A 20,000-nucleotide genomic window follows, 5' to 3' on the forward strand; every position below is an offset into this window, starting at 1 on the left:
CCCCTCCCCCCCCCCCCCCCCTTTTTTTTTTTTTTTTTGCTTAAAAAAAAAATAGAAGAAAGCACACTTCCAGATATTTTTAGCAAACAAATGCCTAAAGTGCCACATGAGTAAGAGAAACGAACGAAGGGGGCTGAAGTAGGGCAGTGGCTGGCAAACTGGAGAACTCAAGTTCTGCGTCAACTGCTTTAGCTGCTACGTGGCTCCAGCCAATTGTTGCCATTCAGGAAAGCTGCCCTAGTGTAGCCAGACACTGATTTTTGAAAGAAACCCAGAAATTTGGCTTTTTATATTAAATCTCCAGTTTAAAAAAAATATTAGCGACTAATTAAAAATGGTGAATATTCTTCAGGCAAATTTAAACATACTTAGAGGTCATATGCAGCCCACAGCTGCTACTCTGTGACCTCTGGTTTCACATGGCAGCTACACTTCCTTCTCCATTCATGGTGCCATGCCTCAGGACACTCTTACAAACAAATGCACACAATTTATTCCTCACTGTACCTCATGGTGAAACAGAAATGAAATTCACAGTGTTATTTTACACAGATTACCACTCCCCAGTATTAAAGTTATTTCTAGGTTACTAAAATATAACACTTAAAAAACACACATGGGCTTTAAATGCTTTAAGATAATAAGTGACCCAAATTTAGAAAATAAAGAATTTATGTCCTCTTGAACCAAATTCCCAAAAAAGAAGAAAAAAAGAAACTGATACAGAAAATTACACATTTTACTGTAATTAAAGAAAATATTTTACTTTTTATACTGCTACTCCACTGGAAAATTACTGGAAATCTGGGAAAGAACTATAATGCTTTATATAAAAGCCATAGGTCTCTACTGATGAATGAGTCGAGATATTAAAAAAAATTCCTAATTTGGAAAGCTTACTGCCAGAAAGAAAAGCAAATCTTTTAATTCTCCCAGTAATTTAAATACTGCACACTCAAAAGCCCATTAAATTGAAAAAGGTTTCTTTCTGTACTGTATATGGAAGCATACACAATTTTTTATTCTAAGTGTACTCAACTGTATTTTATTGTTATCATATACCCACCCCAAGGAACCAGCAGTTGCAGCCTTTTTATTCAGTTGATAATCCAAATATTGTTTCTAATACAAATATATGGTTTATCATGCTTATTTATCACTAACTTGGTACACTTCATAATCGCATTACAACCCCACTGTGTACTGAATACCACTTACAGTTCGAAGTACTCAAGATAAGCATCGTTACTTTCAAGAGAAGATTGGCAGTAATTAAAGGTCTTACTTAGTAGTTGTTGGTAACCGTGTTTTTTTTTTTTTTTTTTTTGCGGTATGCGGGCCTCTCACTGTTGTGGCCTCTCCCGTTGCGGAGCACAGGCTCCGGATGCGCAGGCTCAGCGGTCATGGCTCACGGGCCCAGCCGCTCCGCGGCACGTGGGACCTTCCCGGACCGGGGCACGAACCCGTGTCCCCTGCATCGGCAGGTGGACTCTCAACCACTGTGCCACCAGGGAAGCCCCAGTAACCATGTTTTTAAGGAGGTTAAAAAAACAATAGAAAGCAGTATAGATATATTTAATTTGGTAATTGTATTTTATTAATGAGATCTATTTTGGATATATACTTTGGGGTTAAAACAAAGATGTGCTAAACTGTTACCAGTGTGATGCAAAAGAATGATATAGAGGTATTTTGTAACTCATCACTGAGAACCACTGAAACATCTGTGGACTACACGGCATAAAACTAAATCATACCAGAACACTAATAATAATAATAAAAAAAACAAGTACTTTGCACTTACAGACCTCCTTCCAGGGGAATTACTCTTCTTAAACACACCTTATTTTTCCCTCTTTGAACAAATAAGACAACTAAATCAAAGAGTAATAATGGTCTGCCCATGCCACAAAGTGAGTCAGTTACAAACCAGGAACAGATTTTCTAACTTGTTCATTCTCTTATAATTATACTGTGCAAAGATTACTCTGTTGTAGTGTGTCCTGCAGGTTACACCCAAGACATAGGTTATCTCCACATTTCATGTGGGCTTACTACACCCCCCCCTTCCTGCCCCAGCCTATTAATAACAGTAGTGTTTACAGACCAACAGTGCCATTAAGATGTGTGCCTGCCTGCCGCTCCAGCGAGGGTCCCGCAGGGAGACAAGAACAGAGCAGACTACAAGCCTCTCAGCCACCCCCATCTCCCCACCTTCAGGCAGCTGTCCAGAGATGGCCTCCAGGCATACCGAGATATCATAAAAACTGGTAAAACCAAATAACAGATTTTGAGTGCTCAGAGAAATTCAAAGATGGCAAGGTCATTAAAGAGTTAGAGCTGTGAACCACTAGAAAAACCCACATGCAAAATGGCCAGCTGCTATGATCTGTATACAGGTTCTGGAGGGCAAGGAGTGGGTCCGGGCAGAGATGGTCCTCATGTGAAGTCCATCTGTGGACTTTTTGATTCATTCTACTAATAGAGTAGGGCGTCCACTTGATTTATATAACCTAAAGGTTCGAACAAGAAATTTCTAGCCTGGAATTTATGCCATCTCCTGAGGTGCATGGAATCACAGCCCAACTCTATTAGGAATTATCAGAAAGTAGGTAGATCTGGGTGGGAAATCAAGTTCATGTGGAGTGAGGAGAGGGCATGGGCTAAATGTCTGATGAATATATAGATATACACGGACGGAAAAAGTTTTATCATACAGTTGGAGGGTACGATGGCAAAGAGAGAAGAGAGGAGGGAGTCAGAAGAGTATGCTATAAACATTAATGTATTCTATAAGAAACAAAGTATTATGCTTCCACGCTAAAGTATTGTAGAAAACAATTTCACATACTATTTCTTAGGTGCCTATCAGGTGTAAGTTGCCACCAGACACACAATAACATCTCAAGAATGGTCCCCATCCTCACAAAGTTATAATGCATGAGGGGCAGTGCTTAAGAGCTGCACAGAGTTTGGAGGACAAAGAGATCATTTTTAGCTGGGAGGCCTTAAAGGATAAACAGAATACCACAAGGGAGAGACGGGATTGGGATGGGCGAGGCAGGCAGGGGAAACTCATGAGCAGGGGGAGGTAGCCATGGTGGAGTCAAGGCCCGCCCAGGGAGGGGTCTAAACTGCAGGTGCCCCGGAAGTGCTGTCTCAATCCTTTTAGGCAAAAGGGGGGTAATCTGAAACCAACAGCCTGAGATAAGGTTGATCCGAGACTCTTTTCTAGCTCCAAGACCCCAATGCTGGGAAATGGGGCTAACCAAGCTATTTGTCCTGCCTGGAGACCCAAGGTAAGCCCAACTATGACTGTGGTGCCCAGACATGTCCTTCCAATGCCTCCAGGACTACCACCTGGTCCCACCTCCTTTGGGTGACAGGCAGCAATGTGAAACTGCAAAGGGCTGATCTCCTAGGACAGAGGAGCTTTTTAAAATACACAGCCACTGGGGCCCCACCCCAGACCCTGCCAGCTGGGCCCAGAGGTAAGGAGAAGACCACAGGAGGTGGGAAAGGTCCCAGAAATCCCAACTATGTAGACGCTTAAATGCCAGGGTTGGGATAGCTGCTACCTCGACACCTCCCAGTCACCCAGCTAGTCTCTTTGGGGATTCCCCACCCTCCACGGTGGCCCTTCCCTACTTTCATGATGTTAATGTTGAAAATAACAAGTGTTCTTATTGCCAATCTTGCTGAAATGCATTTATTTCATCTTCTCTCGTTACCAAAACCCAGTTTCTTCCAGCTTACTTTTCCCTAGCCCATTTCTTCTCTTTCGCTTTATCCTTGAATGCTGTATTAGCTCATACAGCACCATAAATGATTCCCTTATCGAAGAAATAATTCATGTGTTTGACTTCATTTTCCGTTCTACTGCCTACTTAAATTGTTATCTAGATACCAACCAATCTCCCTTTCTATATCAAAGTCATACTTAATACATATTTGACATGAAGCAATATTAAAGTTTGAAGAGTTTTACTAACTCTGAGATTCTCAATACTATGTGCATCAGAGTCACTGGGGAGCTTTTTAAAATACACAGTCACTGGGACCCCACCCCAGACCTACTGAACCAGATACCTGGCGGTGGCATCTGGGCACCTGTCATCTTAAAAAGTGTAAAAGATACACCCCGGTTGTTAAGAAGTAATGTGCTAAAGTATGTGATTAGGGAACTTGGGTTTGGCCAAATTTCTGCACACAAGTACAACTATTTTTTACCCTCCCTAGGAAACAGGCAACACTTATTACCGATAAGGGACATCTGTAAACAACATGAAAATGATTTGTGGATTATTTGTTTCAACCTCTCCTATTAGTACTGACAGAATTAAATGACAGTCATCACGATTGATTTTAAGCTCCTTGAGAGTAGGAACCATGCTTTTTCATACTGCAACCATCCAGTTGCAGTGTTGTACCAGATGCTGGGAATACAAATATAAACAGAAAACATGGTCAATGAGAGGCTACAGAAACCAATTCAGATAGAGTAACAGTAATACTAAGGACTATCACAGTGGTGTGGATAAAGTGTTATTCTCCGAAATAATAAAACCAACTGACATTTACTGCATGTTTACTACGTGCCTGGCACCATTCTAGGCATTTTACATATCGCCCTGCTTCCATATTATCCCATTTAATTTGAACCCTACGAGGCAGGCCCTATATTCCTCCCAGCTGTACAGGGAAGGTGCACGGGGTAAGTCACATGCCCCAAAGTTACTTATCTAGCAAGAGGTGGAAAGCCAAAACTTGAACTGGCCATTCCGGCTCGAGAGAGCAGGCTTTTAATCATTACCTTACACTGCCTTTCAGGAGCCTAGGTCAGCGCCCTTGGTGCTCAAAAAATGCTAGTGGAAGGAAGGAAGGAAAGAAGGAAGGAAGGGAGGGAGGGAGGGAGGGAGGAAGAAACAACAAATATTTACAGAGTGCTCCCACAGTATGCCTGAAACCCTTCTCCCTAAGACTCCTGAACATTATAGACTAAAACCTATGATTGTTTGTATGATTCTTAAAAGCTTAGGAAAAAAAAATGTTATCTTTCCCTCCACTTCAGTAACGGGATCAGAAGTTAGGTTTCCATAGCTAACCCTTAAAACAGATCCCTTCACTTCTCTGCTCCTCTAGTTCCAATGAGCTTACATCATCTGGGAGCCAAACTAAAAATGACATTTTCAGGACATTGCTTCCAAGAATTTCCCACATGCCCTAGCATGTTACAGTGACACACTGCTGCAATGAGCAAGAAATTCTCTTAGAATTAGGCGAGGGCTTCCCTGGTGGCACAGTGGTTAGGAATACACCTGCCAATGCAGTGGACACGGGTTTGAGCCCTGGTCAGGGAAGATCCCACATGCCACGGAGCAACTAAGCCTGTGCACCACATCTACTGAGCCTGTGCTCTAAAGCCCGTGAGCCACAACTACTGAAGCCCGCGTGCCTAGAGCCCGTGCTCCGCAACAAGAGAAGCCACCGCAGTGAGAAGCTCACACACCGCAACGAAGAGTAGCCCCCGCTCGCCGCAACTAGAGAAAGCCCGCGCACAGCAACGAAGACCCAATGCAGCCAAAAATAAATAAATAAAATAAATAAATTTATTAAAAAAAAAAGAATTAGGTGAAGAAGAGAGGCAAATCTAAAAATGATATTTCAGGTTGAAAGAAGGAAAAAAGTTTCCTGATTCAGCGCTAAGGGCTGCTGCCAACAGCTTGTTTTGTTCCCAAAGATCAGCACACAAAAGTTTCACAGAGCTGGAAGGAAAAGATTTGGATGCTAAGTTAGATGGGGGGTTGGGGGGGGGCATGATTCCCATCATTCCTTTGGGAGCAGTAGAAAAATAACAAAACCTCTATAAAAGAGATGAGCACGTCTGCTGTGAAAGGAATGACCCCTCACATATAGCGAAAGCAATTTGCATCTACAGATCTCATTGGTATAAACGACCTCCTTCAAAGAGTGAAAACCTCAATGGAAAGCCACTATATACCCATGAAAGGCTTTGCCGGCTATTTGTTGAGCTGTATACAGACTAACAAACAGGAGTGGTTAACCTGGCACACCATGCACTATAGAGATTTTTTTTTAAGTAGGCTTAGTCAGCTAATCTTGTTGAGATTTCTCTCATACTACTGATTCCTTATTCTCAAAATAAATTAAGAGGCTTCATTCAAAATTCCCTGTGGTCTACCAGCTTGAGTTTGTTGGGTGTCTTTGATTGTCTCTTGTCTTCAGATTCCCTGCCTTGTCTCTTTAGATTTTGCTGTGCCCTTTGGTATTTCCCGTTAGTCCATGTCTGGAATAGCTAATTACACGGTAGCATAATTCCCGCTCGTACAACAAGGAATAGCAGAACCTTGCTAATTCACACCAATAACTGAAAGACTCCTGTGTAAGTTACTGAATTATGCAAATGAGCAATAAGTGAAGAAAGATGATTCAAAATTGTATTTCATTCATTTATTTTGACAAGTGTAGTTTAGCCTTAATTATTTTGAACATTTCTTTGTAGCATACTAATAAATTTCCCGTGGCACATTTGTTAAAAGTGATAAAGCCTTTACTAAGAGAGACCAATGTGTGCTCTGCTGGATAATTTCCTCAAGACAGGCTCGATTTAGACCCTCCCTTTTATCTTGACTTTCACTGACTTTTAGCATCTACTTTTTTGGGGGCAAGACAATACATAATATACCAATAAAACATAGGGATAATTTTAGCAGTAAACGTTTACTCCATAAACAGGTCCTACGTATGTCTAAACGTCCATCATGACGATAGTTTAAAAAATTAATCATGCTTCAAGTAAAACCTTTTTACATTCTCTGGTCATAATGCTAATAGGACTTTATTTTTATCTTCTAAATAAAACTAATTCCATCTGTCATTCATCTCTTTTAATTTCTGTTTTGTTTTGTCTTACCATACTTCTTTCTTTTAAAGTTAAAGATGTCTGTTTTAAGATAAGTGGATATATCACAGTATGTAACGTTTTCATGTCAAAATACTTACATTATTATATCTGAGTTAAATTATTTAAGATAGGAAAACACTTTGATACACTTCTGACAGATGTATCTTGCAGGATGGAATCAACTTCTTTCAAAGCAGCACCACTGGTTACAGTGTGGAGTGAAGAGCGAACAGCTTTCCAGCTTCCAGTCTTGGGTTTAAAGCTTCGCATAGACTACCCTCTTAATAAGTGCTTTTTACTAAACCTCCAATTCAAACGTGTTTTAAAAATCACCATGCATTTGTCAAATGAGGTTCTTTGATTTATAAAAGCTAGATCAGCAATAGAGCATTTAAAGAATAGTGGGAAAGACAAAACTTAGTCTCAAACTTCACGCCAGCATCTGTGCCGATTAAAATCTCATCTTTTCTTCAAGGCCCAATTCAGGTTCCATCTCCACTGGGAATCCTTTCCGGAGCTAAAATGCAGAGATCCCACAGCACTTCATGCCATCCCCTTGTGTTAGAGTTATTTGCCTTCAGGTCGAAGTCTCCCTACTAGATTAAGAGCAGGGCAGCTGTGACACAGTGGAAACAAGGCTGGGCTCTCACACCACACAGCTCTGCTACCTCAGGAGGGTCGTTTCGTCTCTTTCAGGTTGTTTTTTCATCTGAAAAAATGTCAACTATTTTATCTAATGGGAAATGTAAAAGATAATAGATGTGACTGTTCTCCATAAAATATAAAGTCCTATAAAAAGTAGGTGCTGGGGCTTCCCTGGTGGCGCAGTGGTTGGGAGTCTGCCTGCCGATGCAGGGGACGCGGGTTCGTGCCCCGGTCCAGGAGGGTCCACATGCCGCGGAGCGGCTGGGCCCGTGAGCCATGGCCGCTGAGCCTGCGCGTCCGGAGCCTGTGCTCCGCAGCGGGAGAGGCCACAACAGTGAGAGGCCCGCGTACCGCAAAAAAAAAAGAAGAAAAAAAAAGAAAAAAAGTAGGTGCTTATAGGGTGAATTCGTGAATAAGAAAATGATCAGAAATATTATCACCTCTAAAACAGGACCCAGGTCTTGGTTATACTTGGGCCCTTTACATATCACACAAGGCAGAGACGCAGCAAACACTCATTGAATGAATTTTGGGGGGGGGCGGGGTGTGAAACAAGGAGAAACAGATAAAACCAGACTTACACACAGACCTGGTTTGGTGATCTTATTTGTGAGTCGGGTTTTATAATAATTTCTTAAAACAAGAAAAGTGGATCCGCGTCTAAAATTATTCTGCAAACCTATCTTTTTGTGAGCACAGCTGATTTAAGCCTTAAGCTCTAAGGGACAGTGCTAAGGCTAACAGGTTTCCCAGGGCCTTTACACGGGGAGAATGCAATCAATGTTAATTCAACTGAACTCCATGACAGACGACTAATTCCGTCTAGTTACTGTCCCGTTGGCCACAAAGTAAGAGAATACTGATGGGTCTGGATAAATTCATGACAACTATAAAAAGAACTACTCTAAGCATGAGAGGTAGTATTTATTATACGGACATGACAGTGCAGCAGCATAAAATAATAAACGGACACTGACTAATCACGTGCAAATCAACACCACATCTGGGCCCGGGGCTACTGAGTAACTGGAGATATCACAGGGGCACAAACTTCAAAAGTTACGGCTGAAGCCCTGAGAGAATTATGAAAAATTTAAAGAATTACAGAGGATAATGAAAACATATGCCAATTTCTATGAAAAGCAAGAAAGCAAAGCAAATTAAACCCAAACAAAAAAACCCAGTCAGGTTAAAAATTAAATCTGCACTGTAGTCGGAAGGGTGAGGACTATGCAAAAACACTTCACTTTTAACCATTAGAGGCTATTCAGATGTGGCACATGCAATTGGTAAAAACAACAAACAAAAACAAGATGAAAAAGATGCATGAGAAGCAAGTGCTGTCTCTTATAAACATAAAAGGAGCATAAACATTTCGGAAAAGAAACATTATCACGACAAAGTTAAGGCAAATAAGAAATGATGGAGACATTAAATTCTGGCCTCTAAGTAAATGAGCAAAGATTCCCAAGAGGAAAAGAATATGCAATTTAAAAATAATCCCAAACTACTAGAGGAAAAAAACCAGAGTCAGACCGACCCTGTTTAAATCCCAAATATCTCTGAGAGCAGGAAATAATTCTGGACGACTATAAACCCTCTAATTTGCTTGAAGCAAACGGGGCTGGTGTTTTCATTTCTTTCACTGACTTTTTTGTTTAAGGTCACATTTACTACAAATTTTAGCTGGTATTAAGAAGTCACAAAGTCAATAACTGATAAAACCACAAAGCGTGCTTCTTTAGAAAGATTTAAGAACAACAACAACAAAAAAAGGGAATGTCACATGCTTTTAAGGCTACAGACCTTTTAATGTTTACGGCTGCACGTTTTAAAGAAGTAACTTATATTTTACGTGGCTGATTCAATACACTTCTAGCGAAAAGCACTAATTTTGAGGGGAAGAAATTTTAGTGTAACCATATCTAACCCAAGTGCTTTATTTAGGTCATGTTATAACAGATTATTATAGATGTTATAACAAATATCGATAATTTAATATTCCTGAAACTTAGAGTACATTCTATCTTGATAGTTACAGGATCTACTCTCTTCTCGGCCATGAGTATTATAAGCCTTTCCCTCCTAATTAATCTGCAATTAATTCAACCAACCTCTAATTAGTTTTCTACAACTTTACCCTACTTAGGCAACAAAGCAGTCTCTAGACTGGGTTTTAAACCTGGGCTAAAATAGACTCCTACAGACCAAAAATGGTTCTGGGATTTCTCTTTGTAGTGTAATTTAGATGTCATATCTAATTTGCTGTCATGACTATTGTTTCACTGTGCAATTTGTATGTCGTTTTGAATGGTAGACATCATAGCTTTATTGAATTAAGCCTTCTGTCTTTAGGGCCTGATGTTACATGTTTGTGTGTGTATGTTTATGTCTCAAAAGCTCCTTTTGATATCAAGTAATAGTAGAAAAGGATTATGCTCTTTTGATATGTTTGTTCCCATCTTGGTAAATATAAACACAAACTGGTGGGGAAAAGCCCTCTTCAAACTAAAGAAACAGAATTTTAAATAATAATAATAATAATATTACTCCTCCTCCTCCTACTATTATTATTATTTTAAAGACAGAGATAGCTAAATAAGCCATTCACATTACAGAAGTATAGAGGGCCTGGCTGTTTTGTAACCTTAATGGCTTGATTGTCAATTCTATTAACATTCTTTCCCAAGAACTGTCCTTTTCATTGACAGTTTTTGTGATGCTACCTCAAACATAAGGTATTACTCTTACCACAATTCCATAAACACAAAGAAATTCAAACGCACCCTGGCTTTAACTCGTAAGGAACAGAGGCCATCTTACCTCTATTGCAATACGCAGTTTAGTGTCAGTCTGTGACTGTCCTTCTTCTCCTGGCCTTTGGGTTCAAGTTCTAAACTAAAGTCAGGGCTAAGACTAACCACGGAAAGCCTTCCAGTAGACCACTGGAATAGATAGCCTTTTAAGTAATTTTTAGTGCATGAAATTTCATAAAGTTTTTACTAGATAATTACACTTCCTGATTTTGTAATTAGTGGAAGTACATGCAATTACATAATAATTATGATAGTAATTACGTAATTAAGATGTATAATTATGTAGTAAAAAACATCATGGAAATAAAACCATGTACTGTGTAAGCACAATACATTTTAAAAGTAAATTCACTAGCTCAACTGTTCAAAAATACTTTTCTTCAAAATAAAGTGATTAGCTCACATTATGGTGTAACTGCTTGAAAATTATTTAATATTTTTTCCCTCGTTGGTGATAGAAGTATGTATCTTTTAAAGTACATGAAAACAATCTTATCAGGTTTTCCCGGCTCTCAAACACTCAAAAAATGACAATATGTTTTGCAAATGAAGACCATCAACCACAGCATTATCACCTAGATAATGCCCTTGTTTGTGCTGCTGTACTTGTCACTATAAAAGGGACAAGGAACCTGCTCATTGAAAAGACATACTAGGAAAGGATTTTACAAAACTTGTAACACATCTGTTATCACAGCATGCTTGTGAGTCCATTTCTACATAAAAGTGCAAAACTTGAGTGCATATTTACAGAAATGGGCTTAAAGAAAAGGCACGTTATTAGAATCTGGAAGTTTGTTGCCCAAACACATGGCAGCTTTGTCATATACAACTTTCGCTATCCTAAAGAGGATAACAGAAAATATACAGAGACAAGACACCTCCACTACGGGCAAAGCGACTATGATGACAATTCCCTGGAAAATGTAGTTTCTCTTCTGTCACACTGTAAAGTTGTCTTTAGTTAAACAACAAAACAGAAACAAAATCAGCAGTAATCAGACAGAAAAGCAAAGCAGTATGAAGGGGCTCCAGGCTGCCATAGGAAAATACCAACTTTGTCATTCTTGTACTGAGCATAAAAATACAACAGAAAAGTCAGCAACAGTAGGAAAAGTAAATGCCAAAGTAAATTCTGTAGTTCCAAAATTAAGAAATAGAATCTTGTTTTCATTTCAAAAAAATTCTAGTTCGGTGCCTTGAAATCTTTACAAGCATACTAAATCAATGTTGTAATGAGACCCAGAATGTGGTGACTGGTGGGCACATACAGAGTAACCCTTGTATGAAGTGGCTATAGAGCTACATTCCAGTTTTCTCTTTTGTAAGCCACTCATCTTGAGAAGCTGAAAGCCATTCTGAAAATCTTAATTTACTTCTCCGTTGTTCCTTCTAGTTACGAAGAAACAATGTGGAGGAACTCATGCTTTCTTGCTTTTCCCCCCTCTCCTAGCTCTTCTCAGGCTACTACATTTTTAAGCATAATTACAGAATATATTTCAGAAGACTAGGCTGTCATGCCAATTCCACCTGAAACCTGGCTAGGCCTTCTGTGTTCTGCTCATTTGTCATTTTAAAGTTTTGCCAAAAGGATGGCCCCAATCAGTGGATGAGTAGAATGGAAGTAGGCTTTAGTTACTAAGGACAGTGTCTTGAAACAGTGCTTCTCAAGCCCAGGAATCACCTGGGAATCTTGTTAAAATGCAGATACTGATGCGGTAGGTCTGGGGAGGACCTGATATTTTGCGTTCCTAACAAGTTCCCAGGTGATGCCTACACTGCTGGTATACTGATCACTCTCTGAGTAATAAGACATTATGTTTGATTTGGAAAAAAAATGCAGGGAGAAAAAAGCTGACCTGGGTTCATCTGCATGTTATTTTTTTCCTCAACTGCTAAACTACTGGAATCATTATTTCAAGTTGAACAAAACATTTCTTTGTAAAATTTCAGTTCTTATAATTTGTTTCTTGTTATAAAAGCAGTACATGCCCAGATTATATAAAGAAGAAAATAAAAATTATCTATAATCCACCCACAGATAACAGCTGTAAACAGTTCTAGTGTTTCTTACTAATTTTTCCACCTTGCATATAAACTACAAATTAGAATCATAATGGTTACTTAGTTTTGGACTTTGACCTTATATTGTTAGTATTTCTCTAAGTCATTAAAGATTGAAACTACACAATGTCTAACAATAACACTCCCCCAAAGCTCAGGATTATAGGAACCACTTTTTCTATCATCAGAATTCTTTATGTGTTTCTACAATCACTTCCTAATCATGAATTGTTCTGAACTGCCACGTTAGAGTCTCCCACGATAAAAATTCACTTAAACTAAAGAAAGTTAAAAAGAAAAACCCAAAACCTCAGATCATTTTTTATTCGTAAGAAAATGAAACAAAAGGAAAATGGACTGCCCATTTCAAAATCAGTTTCTTTAACGAAAATGTTTTTCACAGTTATAAAAGATATAACTTTAAGAAGACCAAATTGGTACTTAAGTGAAATTCTACCTTTACTTTTATATGTATTTGGTAGGTATGAATTGTTTTGTGTATGCTCTGTTATTATTTATTAAAAACAGAGAAAAGGTTCATTTCTAAAATTCAGTGGAATAACCCAGAAGAAGAATTGGATCAGACAGGGTGTCTGACACAGCCTTCTTCTTAATGCCTCCTGAAGCTTTAACAAAGTAAATTCTAAGAATGTCAACTGGCTTAGAGAGGACTCCAGCGGCTCTTTGCTACTTATATTTCAGTACTTCTAGCAATGATATAACTCTTTCGCTTTCGCTTTAGCAGTTTAGGAATAGTAGAAATCCTTAACATTGAAAAGGGAGCTGCCTTAAACCCTCAGAAATCTCCAAATTCCCATAGGCACTAAAGCATATAATTTTTTCCCATACAACTCTTATTTTCTGGCAACCCCCCAAAAAACAAAAAGAAAAACCCCCAAACCAAACAACAACAAAAACCCAAGAAACAAAACACTAAACCACCAAAAGAGTTTTTTAGATTCCTTAGCTTTTCAGTACTAGCTGTGTCCCTCTTTGGGGTCCCTATTTTCCACAAGGTAATACAATCATTACCACTTCATGAGTGTAACTATTTGGCTGATAGCAAGCAGAGAACAGGACTCTGGCAGTGTGGGTGAGGGGCAGGCACCCAGGCTCACTCACTAGTAGTTAAGTGACTTGACATCCTTTTGATTCAATTCAAATTTGGCATCAGCAAAATGAGAGCTACGACGTCACTCATCTTCAGTTATCACTTGCAAAGAGTTGAAATGACAGATATTAAATCTGAAAATGTCAAGGAAATTTCCTGACATTAATTTATGGCACACCTGAGTCATGCGAGCAATACAGGAGATTGGAGAACTTTCCAGCACACTGCCATTCATGGACAGAAGTAATTCCTAGGACTCACTCCTCCACAGTTTTTCAAAGTGCTCGTGTGACCTTATTTTGCACCAAGAATTCATTCAACAAATATTTACTGAGCTGGCTCCCACAGGCAAAGCACAGATCAACAAGGTACAACCCTTTGCCTCCATGAACTCAGTGGAAGAGAAAGTGAAAACAATTCAGGGGCTTCCCTGGTGGCGCAGTGGTTGAGAATCTGCCTGCTAATGCAGGGGACACGGGTTCAAGCCCTGGCCTGGGAGGATCCCACATGCCACGGAGCAACTAGGCCCGTGAGCCACAACTACTGAGCCTGCGCGCCTGGAGCTTGTGCTCCTCAACAAGAGAGGCCGTGACACTGAGAGGCCTGCGCACCGCGATGAAGAGTGGCCCCCGGTTGCCACAACTAGAGAAAGCCCTCGCACAGAAACGAAGACCCAACACAGCAAAAATAAATAAATTAAGAACATTTCGTAAAATCTTAAAAAAAACCCAAAAAAACAATTCAGGACCAGTCCTACAAGAAGGGCATTCCACAGGGTGCTATGGGAATGCAAAGGAAGGAAGCTTATACTACATTAAATTTCTTCACCAATATAATGGGGCACAATCCACTGCTACCTCATGGGACTGTTGTGAGGACCTGTGTGAGACATCTGAAAGGATGACAGGAAACTACAAAGTACCTTACGTAGGGTCAGCCTAGTTTTGGTGACACTAACGGAAACAACAAATACCCACAGACGTTAACCATCAGGTATAAAGAAAAGACAAAAGAAGAGCGATGGTAACAAGAAAAGTTTAAGAAAAGACTGGTAAAACAAGCCAGTGAGAACAAAGCTTGAGAGGGGAAGTGGCTGGGAGATCTCACCATGCTGAGAGGAGCGAGCAGCTCGGCCCCTGACAGGGGCTGCCCAGTAGGCTGTGGCCCTCAGGCCGCCCATGGGCCTTTGAAAGAAGTAGGAGTGACCTGAAGTATAGTCCTTCTGGGCCTAAAGGGACTCCACTGAGAAACTGGGCTTCCTAACAGATGCTTTTCAAAAGTCCACAGTTAAAGCACCATCCTTTTGCAAACATTTATACCATAGCTCCAATTCCTTTCTTCAACACAGAGTCCTCAATCCTGGTGTTCCTATTCTGGCAGGACTAATAGAACATTCACCAAGACGACCATGTGTTATGGGCTGAACTGTATACCCCCCACCCCCAAAGTCATATCAAAGAGGGGTTGAAGTCCTAACCCCCAGTACCTCAGACTGTGACTATATTTGGAGATAGAGCCTTTAAAGGGGTAATTAAGTTGAAATGGGACACAGAAAGGTACAGAGGGAGGACCATGTGAAGACAGGGAGAAAACGGCCATCTACAAGCCAAAGAGGCCTCAGAAGAAGAAACCCTTCTGACACCTTGATCTCAGACTTCTAGCCTCCAGAACAATCAGGAAATACATTCTGTTGTTGAAGCGACCCAGTCTGTGGTAATGTGCTATGGCAGGCGTAGCAGACTAATACATCATCCTACTACAAATAGCTGACGCAGAATAAGGGGAGCTAAGCATCTGGTAAAAGAGAACAGGAACAGAAAAAAAGTGGTTTTTCTGCTTTTGTTTTTAGGAATACGGGAAGATCAAACACTAAAGTGAAAAGGCAATTAGTGTTCAAAAGAATAAAAAGACAAGCCACAGACTGGGGTAAAATAGCTGCCAAAGACACATCTGATAAAAGACCGTTATCCAAAATATACAAAGAACTCTTAAATAAGAAAACAACCCGACTAAAAAAATGGGCCAAAGACACTTCACCGAAGAAGATATACAAATGGCAAATAAGCATATGAAAAGATGCTCCACATCGTATGCCATCAGGGAAATGCCAGTTAAAACAACATTGAGATGCCACTACACAACTATCAGAATGGCTAAAATCTGGAACACTGACACGAACACCACCAAGCGCTGGGGAGGATGTGGAGCTACAGGAACAGCCATTCACTGCTGGCTGGAAAATAACGTGGCACAGCCACTTTGGAAGTCAGTTTTTCAGTTTTTCACAAAAATAAACATCAAATGATCTAGCAACTGCGTTCCTTGGTGTTTACCCAAAGGAGTTGAAAACATGTCTGCACAAAAACCTGTTCATGGATGTTTATAGCAGCTTATTCATAACTGCTGAAATCTAGAAGCTACTAAGACGTCCCTCAGTAGGTGAACTGATAAATAAACTGTGGTACATCCAGACAATGGAATATTATTTAGCACTAAAAAGAAATGAGCTACCAAGTCAGGAAAAGACAGGGGAAACTTAAAGTGCATCTTACTAAGTGAAAGAAGCCAATCTGAAAAAGCTACATACTATGTGATTCCAATCACATGACATTCTGGAAAAGGCAAAACTATGGAGACAGTAAAAAAACAGACAAACAGGGCTTCCCTGGTGGCGCAGTGGTTGAGAGTCCGCCTGCCGATGCGGGGGACACGGGTTCGTGCTCCGGTCCGGGAAGATCGCACATGCCGCAGAGCGGCTGGGCCCGTGAGCCATGGCCACTGAGCCTGTGCATCCGGAGCCTGTGCTCCGCAACGGGAGAGGCCACAACAGTGAGAGGCCCATGTACCGCAACAAACAAACAAACAAACAAACAAACAAACAAATTCAGCTGTTGCCAGGAGTTATGGGGAGGGAGGGGTCATTAGGAGTAGCACAGAGGATTTTTAGGGCAGTGAAACTACTGTGTATGATACTGTAATGGTGTTTACATGTCATCATACATTTGTCCAAACTCACACAGTGTCTCATAGTGAACCCTATGGCAAACCATGGACTGTGGGTGATAACGATGTGTCAGTGTAGGTTCATCAAATGCCCCACTCTGGTGGGGGATGCTGATAATGAGGGAGGCTGTGCATGTGTGGGGGCAGGGGGTACATGGGAAATCTCTGTACCTTCTGTTCAACTTTGCTGTGAACCTACAGCTGCTCTAAAAAATAAAGTCTATTAAGAAAGGCAGTTAGTGGATCCCTTCCTTTGTTTCCAAAACAATTTGACCAGATCAGTGGTTTATCACACTTAACTGTATCTGAATCTTTCGGTCTGCAAAGGACTCTAAGCTCCTCCAGGGCAGGGAGCATTGGCCATCTTTGTTTTTCTGACATCTGGGATGGCACTCAAGAAATAATAGAAAATATATGCACACTGCTTTTATCGTTGCCAAATAAATAAAAAAAGGCTCAGTTGAGAAAAGTCGGAGACTCTTCTTCCTCCTCTTTTTTTAAGCAGACTTAATTTAGACAATTGGGCAAAGATTTGAATTGATTCATGTCTCCCCCAAACAGTTCACTTATCACTACTCAGGCCAAGCCCCCCCGGGATGAGGCAGCCAAATGGGACCCTTACGTGCTGCCAGCATGGAAATGGATTTTTACTTCATATATTGCCACTACGTTCCTCTAAAACTTCTTTTGGATCTATTAGGCCATCTATGTACATTCTGGAGCAGTTACAATCCCACAGAAGTCTTTGGACTTTCTGCCAAAGTCCCACAGAAATAAGATTTTTAAAATGTTATGTACTTATGGTGAATATGAAGTGGATACTTCACCAAAGTGAGCCCCTTACCATCTTAAAGGAAAGGGAAAACTATCAAATGGGGTTAATTCACATCATGGACCAATGGCCTGTAAACCTTCGTTTGAAAAGCAAAGCACGGGAAAAAGCTTTGACAAGAGCTACTTTTCACCATAAAAATAAACCTCTTTCCAATAATTTGTGGGTTTTTTCCAAGTCAAATTGCCAAATTTCAAACACAGATTAAAACCACAATCCAGTTACAACCTCCAAAATACGGGCTTTATAATGGAAATGGTAAAACTATCCTAGCGAAGGAAATGTTGCTAGGTATCAACAGTAAAGGAGAGTCTATGGTAAATACTTTATGCGCCGGTTTCAGGGCACTTGTTGGCAGACGATACTTAGATTCCATTCTCAATAATATAACTGTGTGTAACGACTGTCATTTTTCACAGGACTTTTGGTGTTAACAACTATTGGCGTTCTGGCCTTGGTCCAAATTGAATAAATATATTTGCCCTCTGGATCCCACAGATTTTCAATTCATTTTAACAGCAAATCTCCCTTGAATGGCAAATCAGAAAGAAGAGAGCACTTCACTCCAACTTATAAAGTGAGAAGTGAATTTTACATATGTTACATTAATTTACACTTATGGGAGTTTCCCCTGTAACTGTTCACTTATGGACTGTAAGAATATTCTTGTTCTCCAACTGTCCCCTATGGATTACAACCTGTGTTCAATTCTCTTGTACTTAGAAACTATCCAAATCATGTGTTCAGAACTGTCTGTGGGGACTTTCTAAAAAGTTGAACTTCCCAAACTCTACCCCACACCTTCCGAACTAGAATTTCTGGGTGTAAGATCCATAGACTTGCACTATTATATGCCAACAGGTGACTTGCAGGCAAGACTGTATCAAATATTCCTTGTTAGAAAACGTCTGCTCTTGGACTACGGGTAAGCATGACCCAGTGTTTTGGTTTATATCCCACCACTAACACCCTAACACCACTTAGCATTACCAAATGATGTGAGAACGTCCAGACCATGTAAATTTCTGCTAATTCACTCATTCCAAAAATGCAATTTAGGAATAATAAATAAGCAGAAGGTCAAGGGAAGAATAGTTTCACTAATTAACACTCAATAAATAAAACAAAAGGCTCTTGAAACATTTCATGAAGTTCTTTCTGTCAGACAGCCATCTTGTACCCTTCTTTTGCTTTATTTTCTTTGGGCTTCTGACATGTACAAGAACGAGCCAGTAATTCACTCCATGCCGTTTTGGCCCTGAACTCCCAGATAGTGTATTTATTAGAATCAAATGACAAAAAAGTGTCATGATTCTTAAAACTTGTGAAACAGAACTAGAGTAAACAGCCTGAGTGTACAGATTCTATCAACACTTCTCCACTTTTGTCAAGCAAGAATCTTCCGAGTGACTACTCTGTTATCTCCTATCTTCCGGGATGACAGCACACACTCCTCGATATTCTCTAAAAAGCTGGGGTAAGTCTCCAGTGACTTTCCAGATCACTTCTACACGTCTCCGAGTCACTGGACTTTTTGAAAACTGCTGATCATTCAGCCCTTCAGATAAGAATTTCGGAAATGTCTGGAAGAGGAATCTGTCCCCTAGGAATCTAAGAACATCTAGGGAACAATCTGGATTCAGAAAGAAGGGGGATCAAGTTCCAATAACCAGAAAGAGGTAATAAACCCGACAGAAACAGACAATGTACTCATCAGTCACTACTTAATTCTCTAAATGCTTTATGCCTTTAAGGAAAGGTCCTTGGGGGTAAAAGAGAAACAGTTATTGTTGATACCGCAAATAAACATGGGCTAGCCACCAGTCATGAATCAAAGTTCAAAGACCTAGTTACTCATGGACTAAAGGAAATTTTTCCTCTATATGAATTTTACTAATTCACTGAAAATATGCTGTGGAGATAGCCCAAGTTCTTGCTGAACATCTAAAGACAAGATACTAATATTTGAAACAACTCCTCCATCAGTTGTAAAGTATTTTATATCCAAGGACAGAAAAACCAAGTCAGTCAAGGCATTAAAAAAAAAAACTCTAGCCTATCTTTGTAAATGGAAGAACTGGAGTCAGTTATGACTAGAACTGAAAAGAGTTTAAGACCAAATCAAGGGCATGGGGATTCTTACGTGAGGAAATCCAGAAGTATTTGTAGGTTTCTATATGCCCTTGAGGTTGTCTCCAGCCCTAACACCGACCAACAAAATGTCGAATTGATATGCAATGACAAACAACGTAAACATTCTCTAGGTAACTAATAAGAAAAACGTATAAACTCACCTTTTTTATTTTTTACAGGTAACAGAAAAGTTGTCAATGTGATTTTCATGTAGGAGAAAAAAACCCCATGCACTTGTCATGACATTTTCAAATAGTTTAAGTTATGTAACAAAGCTTGTCTCCGGCCATTAAGCCCCACAGTGCCTGCAAGTCTTGTGTGAGGCTTACAAGGCAGCGCCTGATCATTTGGGCTGAGGTGTCTACACGCTCTCTTATGATGGAGTCAATAAAAGAACTCCACCCCAGCTCTCTCTCTCAAAATGAACCTAGGCTTTTAGTGAACAGCAGAGACACACTCCAGGTCTATTTT

General features: G+C 40.1%; 1 protein-coding gene across 3 annotated transcripts in view; it reads right to left on the reverse strand.

Annotated features, from left to right (window-relative positions):
• The window catches only part of POLA1 (DNA polymerase alpha 1, catalytic subunit), a 295,300-nt gene that overhangs the window by 44,593 nt on the left and 230,707 nt on the right, over positions 1 to 20,000 (reverse strand). The gene's annotated exons all lie outside the window — the stretch shown is intronic.

This window comes from Neophocaena asiaeorientalis, unplaced genomic scaffold (genome assembly GCF_003031525.2).
Source record: "Neophocaena asiaeorientalis asiaeorientalis breed wild unplaced genomic scaffold, Neophocaena_asiaeorientalis_V1.1 scaffold20, whole genome shotgun sequence".
NCBI classification, from domain to species: domain Eukaryota; kingdom Metazoa; phylum Chordata; class Mammalia; order Artiodactyla; family Phocoenidae; genus Neophocaena; species Neophocaena asiaeorientalis.